Raw genomic sequence first — 17,042 nt, forward strand, 5'->3', positions numbered from 1 at the left:
AAATCAAGGCCAAACTTTAATGACACACACATTTAAGAGGGATGATTGTGCTTTGTTTAAAAGAACCCCAAAACTGAGGTTCAACAATGAGCACATCATAAAAAGTGTGCAAGCTAATTCAAATATCTGGTCTCCTCTGCTCCAGTAGATTTAATTAAAGTAGAAGAAAGATTGAGAGCATATATGCTCTCAATTTTTATGTACAATTGAAGATAGATGTCTATCTCCACTCTTCTCTGAGTTTTAATATAATTTTTTTTAAAAGAAAGGCTTTCATAATTCCTGAAACATGTCAGAAAATTTAAAGGTATTCTCCCAGGTACAAAACTTACAGAACTAGGTTGAAAGAAGACCCAGAGGCCAAATCCACTTCAATGTAAATTGGGAATTAAGTGAAATAAAAGCAAATAACAATATTGACACCATTTAACATGGGTCATTGCCTTTGACTTGTTAGGCCCTGGGTATGAACTGCTTTGAAAAAAGATAAAGTAGGAGATAATATGGTGCTACATCTAACCAGTGCCCATCCAGCATAGACAGTGGAGACCTGGGCTTTTCCCCTGGAAAGGCAACATCCCCACCTTATTAATGTGGGCTACAAAGAAAATACAAAAGTTTTACCAAATGTGAGGGTAAAAGGATATATACCAGTGTATTTGTTATTTGGTTTTCCTCATAGTATACTGTCCAGTGTGTACTGGGACAGAGTCTAATAACTTTTATTTTTTAGAGAATTCCAAGCAAATTAATCTATGCTTGTTGGAAAATAGTAGATTTGAATATAACCGGAATGAATAGAAATAGGAATCCAAATTTGGCTCATGAAATATTCAGTATTGAATGAATATGAAATGAAAATATTCAGTAAAATTTCAGTAGTAAGAAAATATGATATTCCAGAGTCAAATAAAGATAATATTTCCAGAAAAAAAAGTTTGCTGTAGAGAATATATTAATTTTTTAAACGGCATGTGCCTTGTGTGCCCAAAAACAATTGCAATAAAACATGGACTTTATGAGATCAGAGCTGAAAATGAGTCGCTAAGACCTGAAAACAATAGGGTGAATGAGTTTACTGAGATAATGGTGGAAATGAAGAGAGCTGGACAGTATTAAGTAAACTATAATGTTATAATAGAATTAAAAGTGACATTAGGATAGTGAAAATAGAAATTAACATGAGACTGAAAACCTAATGAAACATAATGAATAATTTATTAGTTACTAAAAAGGAGATTAAAAATAGACAAAATTATGTTTTCCGAAGAAGAAACTAGTAACATTATAATAAATCGTAATTAAAAAGATAGGGAAAAAATAAGCAATAAACTTTACTTAGATGAAGAAAACTCTGAATCTTTAGAAGGAAAGAAAGAGTTCATTAATTTCCAAGTGATTTAAAACCAACATGTAAAGAAACCACTGTCACTCAATGGAAAAAAAAAATAGCACTAACCATAACTGACTTTGTAAATATAGCAAATCAATAAATTGTGTCAAAAAGCCACAGGTGAAATTAATAATAAAGGGAAGTAAAGAACATAGAAAAAATAAGTTCATTATTTTACATCAAACAGAATAAGAAGATCATATATCAATCACCATTCAATGTTTACAAAATGAAACAACCGGGTAGAAAAGTAAAAGCTACCATCATCAAATTAAAAATAGGATATATAATGTACAGATCACAAGAGGAAATTAGAGAAGCATACTTTGTCTTTATAGCAAAAGACTGAAGAAAAGCACATCCAGGTAGAAGAGAATAGAGAAACAAAGAAACAAGAAAGAATTAAGATGAAAAAGTAAGACCAAATGAAACATCTTTAATTAAATTTACTAAAAGCTTCATTAAAATAAAAGACTCTCAAATTCAGTAAATGTGGTAGTTTTAAAATATAGCCACGGATTTTCTGATAATTCTCTCTTAAAGAAGCAAAGCCTCATTCCTCCCCTCAAGAGTCCTCTGAACTTAACAACTCACTTCTAACTAATAGGATCAAGCAGGAATGATAGTGTGTGACTTCAAAGAACTGGGTTATAAAAGGTACCACCACTTCCTTCTAATTCACATCCTCTTGGATTGCTGGCTCAGAAGGAAGTTGACTGTCCTGATAAGAGAGCACTAAAGCAGTGCTGGAGGGGCTCACCAAGCAAAGAACTCAGGTGGGAATGAACCATCCTGGAAGTGGATCCTCCAGCTCTAGTTTCTGATTGCTGCCACAATCTGACTGTAACCCTTTAAGAAACCCTGAGCCAGAACCGCCCCGCTCAGCTGCTCCCAAGTTCCTGACCTGGAGAAACTATGAGATAAGGAATGTTTGTTGTGTTAAGGCGCCAAATATTGGAGTAATTTGCTATGCAGCAATATGTGACAAAAGCAGTAAAACATACATACCTATGTTCTCAAACACCTAGATTCTAGTTTCAACAATCAACCCTAATACAAGGGAGCAGATTGAAATCTGATATAAAAACTTAAGCAAATGCAAGTGTACGTACATAACATCAATGAGTATGAGCTATATTTCAACTTATATTTTGCACAAAAATGGAAGACTACTTTCCTGTTATACAAAGAATAAAAGAAACAATAAAGGTTTACCTTCTATTCTTGTGTTATTTTAAGTAATTCTTAAAAGCAAATTTGTTTAGGAAATCAACAGCTAGGAACACATAATCAAATAGAAATCATGAAAAACGCAATGAGACAAAATTTCGCTGCTCATTATTCATACCCAACTCGCACAAACACACACATATAAATACAGGCATACACACTGAAATAGTGAGCTATTTCTGCAAGTATATAAACAATGTTGCATTTTTGCTAATGCAACAAAGATGAAGTAAGTAATATGGTGGAGAGTGTGTGGTTAACTATCAAGAAAATATATAATTAGACCAAATGACATAGCATTATATGTAATAAAATAAAAAAGTTTAACAAACTAAAATAAAATATTTGTCAAATGTTCTTCTGTTCATTGGGAATGGGAGTTAAGGACCTCAAAAACATAAGAAAACATAAAATAAAAGCATAAGGAGATGCATTAATTGATTTAATTCCATAAACATTAAAACTGCTAAACATCAAAAACAAACAAAATTAAAGGGCAAAGAGAATATTGGAGAACATTTGCAGTATATATTCAGAAACATGTTAAATCTGTTTAAAACAGTTTTCTTAGAAAAATAAAAGAAGGTATATGAACATGCATGTTTTGTTTCCTAAAATAATGTAACAAATGATACGTTTCTTGTTGCTTTAATAAATACGTTATAAACCATTCCCTTTCAGTACCTCTACAGAATGGCCTGAGTTGAATGACTTAGAGAAAAATGTGTGCTCCAATGGAAAACTATGCATTGTCTATAGGACATCCCTCTGGGTTATTTAATTCTCATCTTTTCTTGTCTTTGAGCTATTTTACACCTGTGAGTTGTTTTATCTGTGGACATGCAAATTCTGTCTTGTCTGGTAGAGATTCAGTTGACTTCTCAACCACCCCCTCCAATGAAAAACCAGGTTTTCCTCCATTTGCAGTATCTTTCAATATTCTTGACCTATAAATGTATCTGTTCCTTGCATTCTCTTTATAGTATACAATACTCTTTATATGCTATCCTATATAGCATCTCCCTTCTTCCTTCATAAATTAATTTGTAGGAAAAAAAGTTAGGGTATATTTATTTCATATCTGCATTATTGCCTTAATTTTATCTTTTTTGAAAAAAATTTTTTAACAACAATACGTTTGCTTTAGGAAAACAATCTGTTTACCTTCAACTGATCATCGTAGATTATAAATAAATACAATGTTTTCAGGTTCTCCTTGGGGTGTCTTCATGTTAAACCAATGAATTATAAGTCAAATAATTATACCAATAATTATAATTTGATAAATCCTTATTCTGAGTGGTAACCATACACTCATTTTATTAAATTACTCATGAGGCTGCTTTGAGCATTGCTTAAGCTTGTAACACTGATGCAAAAGAAGACAGACAAAAATAAAACATAATCTTTGCCCAAGGGGAAGTTAGAAACTAATGAGAGACCCAGCAATTAATTATTATCTGTACATATTAGATAACTTTTCAATATTTGCTTAATAAATGGCCAGTTAATAATGATTCAAAAAGTACATAAGGAGCGTTAGCATTGTTTCCTGGAATTTTAGAGGTAGATAAAGGTGACTGGTCACAGGAATTTTCTAATGGCAAGAAAGGCTTTTGAAATTGGCTTTTGAAATTCTTTGATCCAAGAATGGATAAGGTTTGAATAGATGGAGAGGATGATGGAGTGTTTTCCAAACAAGGAAACAATGTGAACAAAGAAATCAGGGTAGGGGCTCCTGGGTGGCTCAGTCAGTTGAGCATCAGACTTCAGCTCAGGTCATGATCTTGAGGCTAGTGGGTTTCAATCCCACTTCGGGCTCTGTTCTGACAGCTCAGAGACTAGAGCCTTCTTCTGATTCTGTGTCTCTGTCTCTCTTTCTGCCCCTCCCCTGCTTGTGCTCTGTCTCTCTCTCTCTCTTTCTCAAAAATAAATAAACATTACAAAAATTAAGAAATCAGGGCAGATTTCACAGAATATATCACAGAACATCAAATGACACTTAAAACACATCCAATGTTTTCATTTGGGGTACTGCTTATTCATTGATTTCTTTACTGCATATGCATATATTTGCTAAGCATTTACAATGTTCTAGGCAACTTTTCCAGGAAAGGAGGATATAATGATGTGAACCAGACATGCAGCTCCTGGCTCTCATTGTTTAAGTTCTAGTAGGGCAGACAAAGAGTAAATACTTAGATACTTTTAGGGTGGTATGTGCTACATACTAAAGAAAAATAGAATAATAGAGAATGACCAGAGGCAATGGCTATTTTAGATATCCAGGGAGTTTCAGACAGTTGAGAAAATTTCCTTAAAGTGGAAGAATTTTACCTAAGACCTGAATGAGAAGTAAGCAAGAGTGACTGGAAACTGAAAAGTGCAGAGACACAATGGGGAATGAGTGCAACCAGATATAAACAAAGGAGTGTAACTAGTAAATGTTGAGCAACACGAAGGGGTGCAAAATTGAGTGGAAGGGGAAGGTAGGGATTTGTGGGAGGCTGAACAACAGCCCCCAAAGATATCCATGTCATAATCACTGGAACCTGTGAATGCTACCCTATATATATGGCAAATATGATCAAACAAAGGATCATGAGACATGGAGATTATCCTGGATTATATGCTTGGACATGATATAATCACAAATGTCTTATATGAGGCAGGTAAGAGTCAGATAGGATTCCATAGTTTAGAATATTTTTAAGCTTATTTATTTATTTTGAGAGAATATTTATTTTGAGAGAATATTTTAAGCTTATTTATTTATTTTAAGCTTATTTATTTATTTTGAATCCCAAGCAGGCTCCATGTTGTCAGAGCACCCAAACCTGGGGCTCAATCCTACGAACATGAGATCATGACCCGAGCCAAAATCAAGAGTTGGATGCTTAACCGACTGAGCCACCCAGGTGTCCCTAGAATCTTTTAGATATGAATAAAACATTTGTATTTAGCACTAAATGTGACAAAAGAGAGAATGGAAGGAAATGAGGGTTAAAGAGGGAAAAGGAATGATCAGCTTTACATTCTAAATAGTCATTCCAGATACTAGGTGGAGAATAGGATTGAAGGGGCTAAGTGTTGAAGCAGAGAAAGTAGTTAAGAGGCTATTGCAACAGCCTAAGGTAGAAATAAGGGCTGGCTGAAACATTCTGATACTAGCAGAGATGTAGAGAAGTAAGCAGGTCATAGTGGAAATGGTCTGATTCTGGATAGATTCTGAATATAGAATGAATTGGTGTACTGATGGATGGGAAGTAATGGAGAGAGAAAGGTATCACTCACAACTTCTAGCTATTTGACTTGAGCAATTTGCAGATGTTGATGCCACTTAGTGAAATGGAAGTGAACAAGGGAGACACAGGAGGGAAGGTTTGGGGTTGATGGCTATGGAAGCAAGTTAAAAAGTCCATTTTGTGTGTATTAAGCATAAGATTATGGATAGACCTCTGGCTATTGAATGCACTGTCTGGGATTCAGGGGGAAGGTAGAGTTAGAAATACACATGTGCACATATACATGGTGTATAAGTCCATGAGACAGAATGAGGTTCCCTAGGGATGGATTACAAAGGTTGAGGTGAAGGCCTAGAACTGAGCCTGGAAAATTAAAACATTGAGAGGTTAAAATCAAAGGGAAGATGCCAGACAAGGAGAATGGGAAAGAGCATGCAGTAAAATAGGAGGAAAACGAAGAGCCTGTGGAGTTATAGTCTCTAAGAGCAGAAATTATTTTATAAAAGAGGTATTTATATTATATATGAAATATATTAAAACCAAATCTATTGTCAAATATATTAGAATTAAAAATATATAAAATACTAAATGTATTAAAACAAATCAAAGAAGTGGATACTGAATTTGCTAACTTAGAGTAATTAATGACCTTGATCAAAATAAGTTTCACTGGAGTTGAGCAGATGGAAGGAAGTCCACGTAGACCATTGAGGACACAATGAGAAAGAAGGAAGAGGTGGTTACATGTGAGCAAGTGTTATCCATGGGTTTTGCTGTGAAAAGGACCAAAGAAATGCCATGGTATCTACACAGTAACATGTTTTTCTTAATATTGAAGATGCTAGGTCATTATCTAATTCAATGGTTAAGGACATAAAGAACATAGCAAAACTAATAGATAGAAAAAGATTACAAGAAAACCTCCAGTATTTTAATATAGTGGTGAAGAATTTAGGATTAGGAGGGAGAAAAGCTAGTTTTGAATCTAAGTATCATTGCACACCAGATGTGTAATCTTAAATAAGTCACATAAACTCTTTTAGCATAATCTAATCAGTCATAAAAGGGAAAATAATAAGGTTAACAATATCAAGGACTATACTGATGTAATTCCTAAGAATTTGGAAAGTAGGAAATGGATTGCCTTTAAAACATAAACTGTTACATAGAACTAAATAAATTTATTTATGTATTTATATATTTATGTAATTTATACATCATATAAATATGTACATAGTAGATTTTGAAATTCACCTGCAGGAGACAGAATAGCTACAAAGCTAGAAGGATTTAGCAGTACTTTAAATAAACTTCATTAAACTACTTAAGAAATCTTGTGTCATTCAGAAGAAAGATTTGGCCAGCCAGAAAAGCAGAAATAAAAGGAAGGTCACCAGAGAGGCTGTTCATCACACCAATTCAAGTATCTCACAGCAACAAGTGTGCATTAACTATCATCTCAAAACATCTCTGCCTCCTATGGAAAGTCCACCTGTGGAATAGAAATGACTGTAAAGTTCTGTAACCAAGGGGATGTGTATTTCCGTTCTTGAAGGAAAACTCATCACAATCGTGAGAGAGGCTTCTAGCTTCCTCAGGCAGGCACATTAAGCTTTGAATCACTCAGTTGCCTTGTTTTGTTTCTATGCTCACTCAGACACATCCATCTCATGAAGAGAAGGTGCTGATATGATAGACCTTGTATTTTTCTTTTCTGTACCAGTAGTCCTTGCAGTAAATCAATAAAGTGATTTCTGATTTTGATTTGGCTTCTCATAGTGTTGGGTGGCAGAGGAGAAAAATGTGCTCATCACACTGACTTTAGGTATTTCAAGACCCTGTGATGTTATTTTCCATTTTAAAATAATAAACCAGAAAACTGGTGTATGTTTCAACTCTATAGGCATTTTAGGTAGCAAGGGTTAGTCTCTCCAGACCTAATCACTCCTGAGTACTTGAAGAGAAAGTTTTGAGTCTTAAAAGAGAAGGATCATATTCCAGAGGTCTGCCCTTATGGTTTGCTTGCTCTAATGTTTACTGATGGTGAATGCCCATTAAACAAAAGCACATACTGCCGTGCTGCTCAGATTTAAGCTCAGTATCACAGGGATGCTAGAAACTACACACTGTGATGACTATATCTTGATGGATTGATGGATTGGACAGCATTGAGAAACTTCTCATTTGATTCCAAAAACGTGTTATTTACATTGACCGACTTTCCGATTCTTGCACAAAATGTATATGAGCATAAAGAAATCAGCCAACATATTTTTTTCACAGATTGTGTATTTAAGATCAATAGATTGAGTATTGATAAGATTACAAATATATTGCTCTAGTTTGAGGCAATTACCGATACCTACCAAGGTACCAAGTGCTTATGGTTGTTTTTCTCTCCTCTCACATCTGGCATTAAAGCCATCTCTCCACAGGAATTAGATAGTTATAATAATATTACTGTATTCTTGCTTTTTCTCAGGAATCAGAATTTCCATTTTCCACAGTTACTGATTCTAAATATAACAGACTAGTGTGGGAACACAATAGAACAAATGGAATGTTATTTTCAGAATACACAGGAAACTGTCGTTTGTTTTTACTCTTGGGAAATAGAGAATAAAGGATTTGTTGCCTATGTTAGAAAAGTCTTGCTTAAGTGTTAACACACTGACTTAGGATTTAATAAAAAGTAGAATCATTTCTTTCCTCATTTCCTTATTTCTACCAATGTTTGGCATAGAATAACCTGCTAGGAGTTTCTCTTGAACATTGGATGATGCGATGGCAAGTGACTGCCTGATTGCCTGAGCATGTCATTTAGGACACTACTGAGTTCTCTCTAAATAGTTGCCACTCCTCCCCAAACTGCAGTAAAGGAGGAAAGCTCTTAAAGCTTTGAGAGGCAGAGGCTGTCTTCATCTTAACTCCTTCATAATTGCATCTTCTTTGGGCCTCAATGCTGGATGTGTAGTGTCTAAAAACGGAGCAGTAATGTGAAGTGAAAGTGATATCATTGTAATGCACATTTCAAAGAGACTTAGTGCTAGTTCTCTTGACTTCATACACTTTGAAGTGTTCCAAGTACGAGACGATGACACTTAGGAAGAATCTGAAAAATTCCTTCTCAAGTGTTAGTGTAATGCTGCCCTTGGAGAGAAGAGTGTGCAGCTCCATTAGGGAGTTAACAATTTCTTACTACAGCTATTAAGTTGACGGTGGCACGAATGGTAGGTATCAGCGAATTTCCCTTTGTGTTTTCAAAAACAGACCTTTGTTTCTTTACTTGCAAAAGACACTTTCATTTAAGCTCATATGAGCACAGTGCCTGTTGCCTCTTCATAGAAACTGAAAGCAAATTCATCTTCTAGCTCCCAGCTTCTTTACACTTTGGAGCCGTAGCAGAATGGAACAAATTTAACATGCCCGGCACTAAACCAATCAATTACCCGAAACCACCTTTGCAGTCTTCCTTGGCCATGCCAATCCTCAATCCTAACTCTTGCTTCCTAACCTCAAATTTGCTGTAAATTTCTGTTTAATTCCTCATCTTTAATATACAGTCAGTCAGTAGGATTTGGAATTCTTTTCTATAGTCTCTTACCAGAGAATATGCTTATCATATTCTGCCCTAGACCCTCTGCTTTGAAGAGCCTAACTCTGTCCTTTTTTCAGCTGTGACCCATTTGACTGGTATCCATGGAGCCAACAGAATGAGCCCATTCCCAAACATACAATTCAGTAGCTAATAAAAAGTTGTATCTTTTGATATCTGATTATTGCAACTTTGCTATGACTTGCAAAATGGTTACCTCAAATCCATGATCCAAATAGTAATACTGCTTTAACAAACCTATTCACACATCATGAAAACCTTGACATCTGAGAGAAGGAAGTTAGAATGCTGCATCTCACTTCAATCCCTCTCATGAGATCCCACCATTGTTGTCACTAACTCCTACCCCTTCCTTCCTGAGAATTAGCCCTTCAGGGGCTCCCGAGTTGCATCTACCAAGCACCTGTGGACACTATTAACTAGGTGCAATTCAGATATCATTTTTAGTATCTTTCTATTCTTCTCTTCCTCTTCCTCTCCTTCTTTCATTCTTCTCCTTCTTCTATTTCTTCTTCTCCTCCTCTTCCTCCTCCTCCTCCTTCTCTTCTTCCTCCTCCTCCTTCTACTTCAAATTTATATGGTTGCTCACGTTTGTTGCAGTGCAGAAAGGAAATGTAATCTATACCTGACAGAGTATAGTATCTTTGTATTGAACATACAAACATATCCTTTGAGTTCAATGGATGTTAAATAATTTTATAATTGGTACCTTAAAACATTCTATTTTGTAGAAATCCCCAAAGGATTAATTCTTTCAGTGCTTAAAATATTTTAGTGACTTGTAAGATGTTTGGGGATTTGGATACACTGAAAACCCAATATTTTCCTCTCCATTAAAATAATGTAACATACGCTCCCGCTTTCTGAAAATTTTCTCTAGAACATACTGGCAGACACAAATTAGGTTTTTATACTTAAAGATGTCTGCACTGTATTTTATTTGATTTTCTTTGGTTTAGCATGCCTGAATTTCCTGTCACCAATTTGACTGTAAACCAGGTGGAAGTTTGTCTTAGGCTTCTTTGCATCCTTATTGAATCTCAAATATATGGAATGTGAAGCAAGTATTTTACACACAGATTCAGGTTGATTAAAGCTTTACATACACACACACACACACACACACACACACACACACACACAGATTCCGAGACATGGATTGCATTTCTCCTGATTTCCTACAGTCCATCTTCTAATACATTGTTTTAGTGCATCCTTAAGTGATTTGTTTCTCTACCCTGCTTAATGGGGTAGAGAAGGCTAAGAATTTCTTAGGTCTTGAATAAAAATTTGTTGAAAGATGATTGAATACTTTCACCTTTTTTATTTAGGTTTGAATTTTCTCAACATATATCCAGTTTATGATAACAAAGGTGTGTTAGAGTGAGTGCTTTTCAGTATGTACAGACTGAATTTTAAACAACATTCTAGTTCCCAAGTTGCTATTTTAAATTAACTATAGCTCGTGGATGAGGCAGTGGCTTGATTAAAAGCCAATGATAACAGCTCTATGTACTTAAAGACATCCGTGACAAAGACAACTGCAGGTCTCTAACTAGGAACTGGTGAAGGAAGACTAGTTTAGAGTGCATGTGGCTGCAGTAGAAAGCTGCAGGGGATCAGTAAAAGAGAGTCAACAGAACAAGCTGATTGATCTAACTTGGTGGCTAAAGGGCCCAGAGGAATTCAGACACAACTAAGTTGTTAATGTTGAGAGAACTAGACACATTCTGATACTATTAGCAAAATTGGAAAATCAGAAAATAGAACATGTTTATTGGGTGGAGAGATAATATCGTGGGTTTCCGAGTTTGCAGTGATTGTTAGATATCTAAGTAGAACTGTGTATGAAATATGAATCTGGAATGTGGGTGAGTGATTACGGTTGGAAATAACAGATTTGGGAGTTGTTTGACACAGAAATAATGGTTGAAACAATAAAAGTAAATGAACTCTGCAAGGGAGTGATCATAAAGGGTGAGGAGTTTTATTTTAAAGCTCCTATTTTCCTTTAAAAGAATCCTCTGTGACTTACCCATCTACATCCATGCAGCAAACTCTGACTGTAAATATGCCATTTGTTCTTCAACTTTGTATGGATGTTCTAAGTGGGTCAGAGTAGTTGAATCCATAAATTTATCTATACCGAACATATTTTATCTCAGCACCAGTGAAAGTAAATTAAAAAAAGACTTAAAAATACGTCAGCTGTCCTTACATACAACGCACCTTTCAAATATATGATATAGTCTGATCATTATAAAAACTAGTAAAGGAAGGCTGATGATTGATTTTCTCAGTTTATATTTTGGAATATTCACTTATAAATTCATATTAGTAAATATATATTATCAATAAATATAAAACTTTTCATTATAAAATATGATGCTATTAATAAATACATAATACATTTTAATTACGTGAGCATTTAAATTTACTTAACTTCATCATAATGATTTCTTAAAGTAAACTTGTGATTACAAAATGTTTAACATGCTCATCATAAAGCATTTTGAAAATAGAGACAATTTTAAATTATAAAATTTAAAATACTTCCTTCTTAGAGAAATTAGGCAAATAATGTTTTGATATGTTTGTGCCTTAAATATATATTGTTCCTTTTAATAATAAATAACAAAAACATTTTTGGCATTTCTGACTTTCCTTTTTCTCTTTCCTCTAGTGCAATCAAATATCCTCTATATAAGTAATTTGCAAAGGATGTGTCATACCTCATTGAATAGATACCCATGATTTAGTTGAACAAGCCCATACTTTTGAACTTAAAAGGCAATTTCCAAATATCCGTTATTCTAAATAATTCTTCAATGCGAATCTTAGCACATAAAATTTGGTCAGGTTTCTCTTCGCATATATTCCTAGAATTAGAATAATGAATCATGGCTTGCAAGTGTACTTGAGACTCCTGGTCCACATTCTTGCATTCATGCAAGATAATTCCAGGTTCTACGAATGTTTGTAAAGTTGATACAAGCGATTTATGTTTTTTGGCCTGTGGCCTGGAAGATCAGACTTCTTCGACAGTTGTCGAAAGTATTAAGATTAGAGTACAATTAAGAGCATCTTCACCCCATTTCCATTTTCTGCTTGCTTTTTTTTTGAACAATACAAATACATTATCCCATCATACTCATATTCATCCTGTCTTTTAGATAATATGTCACTGGAGATGAGAATGCTTTCTCCATGTTCAATGGTTCAAACTCCTGAAGATTGCTTTTTAACTCTGAGCTGGGATTTGTGGGAATATCAAAATACTTGTTTTGTTATCTTATACTCTATTTTTATAGATGATACATCCATAAAATATATAGATCTCTTTGGAAAGATGATTCACATATAAAATTCACTAAACAGGAAAAGAAGAAACTCTACACACAATGTTACACAGCAGTACTTGAATAAATGCCAAATGAGTTGATGTCATTGTGCTAGTAGACCAACAAAACCCTTTTTTGGAAGACAATAAAGGTCCAATCTTCCCTTCATATGCAGAAAAGTTAACACTGGGAAGAAGACACATCAGTTAAATGAATAAATACGATATTGTGATTTATTTGAAATATATATCTGGTCATCTAATGGCCAATACGTAGTTTTCATATATATTTGGTAATTGTCCATGGTTCCTGGCTCACAGCTCCCAAAACCCTTAGAATTTCCTAGCAATAAGAGCAATGGGAGCATGTTTTCATCATAATATTTAGTCTCTTGTACTTAGTTCTTGAAATTGTTTCAGAACCATAAAGGTAAAAAGGGGATCTTGTTATTTATAATAAGCCTCTTTCCACTACAACTGGGTTTATGTTAACGAGGTGATTTTTGGAAAGCACCTAAGGAAGGGGGCTTGTTGCCAGGGGAGCCAACCCTGAATAGAAAGTTGGAACATTCAGTCTCACCCTCTGATCTCCTGGAAGGGGAGGGGAATAGAGAATGATTTCAATGGCAAATGGCTATTGATTTGATCAATTGTGCTTTTGTAATGAAGCCTCCACAAAAATCCCAAAGGGTGGGGTTTGAGAGCTTCTAGGTTGGTGAGCAACATGGGGATGCCAGGAGAATAGATCACTCAGAGGGTACTCAAAGGCTCTGTGCCCTTTCCCCATATCTTGCCCCATGCATTTCTTCCATCTGGCTGTGCCTAAGTTATATCTTTTTATAATTAACTAATAATCTAGTAATTAAAATGTTTCTCTGAGTTCTGCAAGCTGTTCTAGCAAAGTAATCAAACCCAGGGGGGAGGTCATTGGAACCTCCAATCTATAGCTGGTCAGTCAGAAGTACAGGAGACAGCCTGGACTTGTGACTGGCATCTGAAGTGGGAAGGGGGGCAGTCTTGCGGGACTGAACCCTTTACTGTCTCCAGGTAGACAGTGTCAGACTGAGCTGAATTGTAGGACACCCAGCTGATGTCATAATATTGCTTGCTGGTGTTGGGGGAAAGCCTTCCCTACCACTTGGAACTGGGTACAATAATTTTTACCAAGCTATTTCAATGTTTAGTGAACTAAATGATTTGGAGGAGCTAATAACATCAGGATTCTTATAGCCTAACTCCACTCTCAAGTACATGTTCCATCAAAAGAAATAATCTCCATGGTAACATCATAACTAGGATGTAAGAGACCAATAATGCTGTAAGTTTATAGGAATCTTTCTTTGGTTTTTCATTTATCCTTTGCCCATGGCAATATATCCTCAAAATCCAGAACTTTATGTGTATTGGGCAAGTCACCTACGTGCTTAGACTAATTTTATTCTTTAAAAAATGAAAAAAACTGATCAAATCAAACATTTTAAAGATGTGCATGTCAATTATACCTCAATAAACTTGGAAAAAAATGGCCCTAAGAAGCGAACACTTCATGAAAACAAACATGGGTGGCTAAGTATCTCCTAACATGTGCATGGATTTATGAGGTGAGAAACACTATATTTCTGTTTAAAAAAGAAAACTAAATACTACCTTGGATTTTCTTAAATTCTAAAGGAAATTGTAAATAGAATCCTACACAAAGAATATGACTCAAATTGTAAGGATTTCTAATTCCTCTTTGAACTCAGGAAGAGAACTTTCTGAATGAAAAGTGCCATATCTGGGTTTGGACTTACAATAATATTATTAAGCTTTAATCATTTGAGGCAATAAATGCTCTAAATATTTTAAATAAAGACACCAGGACTGTCCTCAAATTATGGGAGTATTTTCTGGAAATAAACACAATGAAAAAAGCAATAGCAAACTTGTCTAGTCAGTTGATAACTTTCACACTTATTTAGGTATGTATTTGCTTATCTATCTAAGCATCTATGATAAGATTTCCTGAAGAAAGTTACTCCCAGGGAACTGGCATAAGCTAAGCCATGACTAGAAAAATAAGTTTCAGTGATAGCTATCAGGAACTAGATAATGATTACAGGTAAGAAAACAGTTGAAAATATTCTGGATGATTAATCATGTAATCTGAAATCTACAAGACCAAATTTAAGTGATAATTGTAGTTAGCAATGTTTTTGCCTTCCCAGAGTTATCAGAGAACATCTTAAATCCCAGAAGATATCCATTGTTCTCTCCCAGTCCTGAAGAGAAGGGTAGATGACATAAAGTTGGGGAGAAGCTGAGAGATACATCAAAAGGCCCTCTCCCCTGTCCAAGTATTATAAGAATTAGTTTTTCATGGGAAAAGGGGAAAATTATTAGAGGAATAAAATTGTTAGATGGTGTATTTGAAGGTAGTTTTTTTAGACTTGAGATATAATGAAGGATATGTGAAAAAATGAAAAGAAAACCATGAAAAATGAAGTGTAATATTTGAATATTAATTCCTCCTTGTCAGTAGTATATTCAATATGTGACTTTGGCCCAACTGCATAACTTTTATGAGCCTCAGTTTTATTCTAAACTGAAAGACATTATAATACTTCTTAAAAGTATTTTTTAACATTTATTTATTTATTTTGAGAGAAAGAGAGAGCGAGCATTCGTGTTTGTGCGTGAGTGGGGGAGGGGCAGAAAGAGAGAGCCAGTGAGACAGAATCCCAGGCAGGTTCCTCACTCAGCACGGAGCCCAACATGGGACTTGATCCCACAACCACATATCATGACCTGAGTCGAAATGAAGAGTCAGACGCTTAACCAACTGAGTCACCCAGGTGCCCCAAGACATTATAACACTTATGATGTAAGTTTGAAATGAGTTAGCAAGTATGTTTCAAAGGCTCTGGTATCTTGTAATTACTCAATAAATATTAGCTTCTTACTTTGTTGTTTTGCCAATATCTTTGATCATGCCCATGCCTACTCCAGGACATTCTCCATGCCTTCCTGTGTTCTTTCTCATCTTTATTTTATTCCACACATCTTTGCAACAGCTCTCTTTTGTCTTTCACTTTTGTTTTCTCTTTAGTTGTAAAAGCACCAAAGATTATACTATTGATAATTAACAGTTAATGAACAATTAATATACACTAGAGACTATATTAAATGCCTTACATACATGTCACTTAATTCTGATAACAATCCATATGGCAAGATCTACTGTTATCCAAGCTTATACATAAGGGAATAAAGATTCAGAGATGTTAAACACATTCTCCAAAGTCACACAGCTACTAAGTAGCACAGGTGGGATTTAAATTTGCGAGTTGAAAATCCAAGATCTTGCCCAATTCAGTATTGATTGTGTTTCCCAAAGTCTAAGGAGGTAGATAAGAAGGTAACAGGGCTAAGGTTTATGTTTGGTCATGAGTTATTAAGGTTAGTCTGGTAGAAATTGTTGTTTTTTTTTTTTTTTTCTTTCTGTACCAACAACTTTTTAATAATACAAGTTCTATTACTGCAGTAAATCAATTTTCAATATCATGAAATGAGAGGATTTCCCCCATATTGTATGCAAATAGGTGAAATGTTAAGATGGGATCATTCTGTCACCTTCCAAGGTTAATCATCTATAAGAATTGAGGCAGAAACAAAATTTGGGAATGTCCAAGTCATTTTAGTACTATTTAAATTTAAAGTCTCAAAGTGTCATAAAAGTTACTAATTAATATACAGGAGATGTCTAATTATATTTACTATTCAATGTATGACACTGTAAGAAATGATTTTGGCTGAATTATCCAAAAGCTTATTTTCAACTTATTTATTCTGTAAAATATTTATAGTAGCTGTTTTCCTACTTCTAAGCCTGTAATTAGTTTATATAAGAAGGCTTTCTACAATGTTTAATGTATATCCCTAAATCAAGAAGGAAACTTACTGAGTTGGAACAAATAATGTAACAATTGCAAGTCCTGTCTTACTATTCTTCATGACAGCATAAAAAAAAAATCAGCTTGTAGAAACTAATTCTAATTTTGTTACCTGAAGTATCTTTGCAAGTTAGTTTTGGAATACATTTCCCATCCCCCAACCAAACTCTCTTTCCTCCCTAGAGAAGCAAATTGCCACTCTACTTGAAGCTACTATGAACACTCATTGATTTCTGAGACGTTACAAGCAGTGTCTTCTCTGTATCACACCTGGAATAACACCTAG

The 17,042-nt window shown here is 34.8% G+C and overlaps 1 protein-coding gene and 1 long non-coding RNA gene across 2 annotated transcripts in view; one reads left to right on the forward strand and one right to left on the reverse strand.

Annotated features, from left to right (window-relative positions):
• LRRTM4 (leucine rich repeat transmembrane neuronal 4) overlaps nucleotides 1–17,042 on the reverse strand; it is a 705,057-nt gene that overhangs the window by 57,233 nt on the left and 630,782 nt on the right. The gene's annotated exons all lie outside the window — the stretch shown is intronic.
• The window catches only part of LOC122215070, a 29,438-nt gene continuing 26,400 nt past the window's right edge, over nucleotides 14,005–17,042 (forward strand). Inside the window, exon 1 of the long non-coding RNA XR_006200221.1 lies at nucleotides 14,005–14,142. This is a non-coding gene — a long non-coding RNA (uncharacterized LOC122215070). The remainder of the gene's footprint in view (nucleotides 14,143–17,042) is intronic.

The sequence above is a fragment of the Panthera leo genome, chromosome A3 (genome assembly GCF_018350215.1).
Source record: "Panthera leo isolate Ple1 chromosome A3, P.leo_Ple1_pat1.1, whole genome shotgun sequence".
In the NCBI taxonomy this organism is placed as follows: Eukaryota; Metazoa; Chordata; class Mammalia; order Carnivora; family Felidae; genus Panthera; species Panthera leo.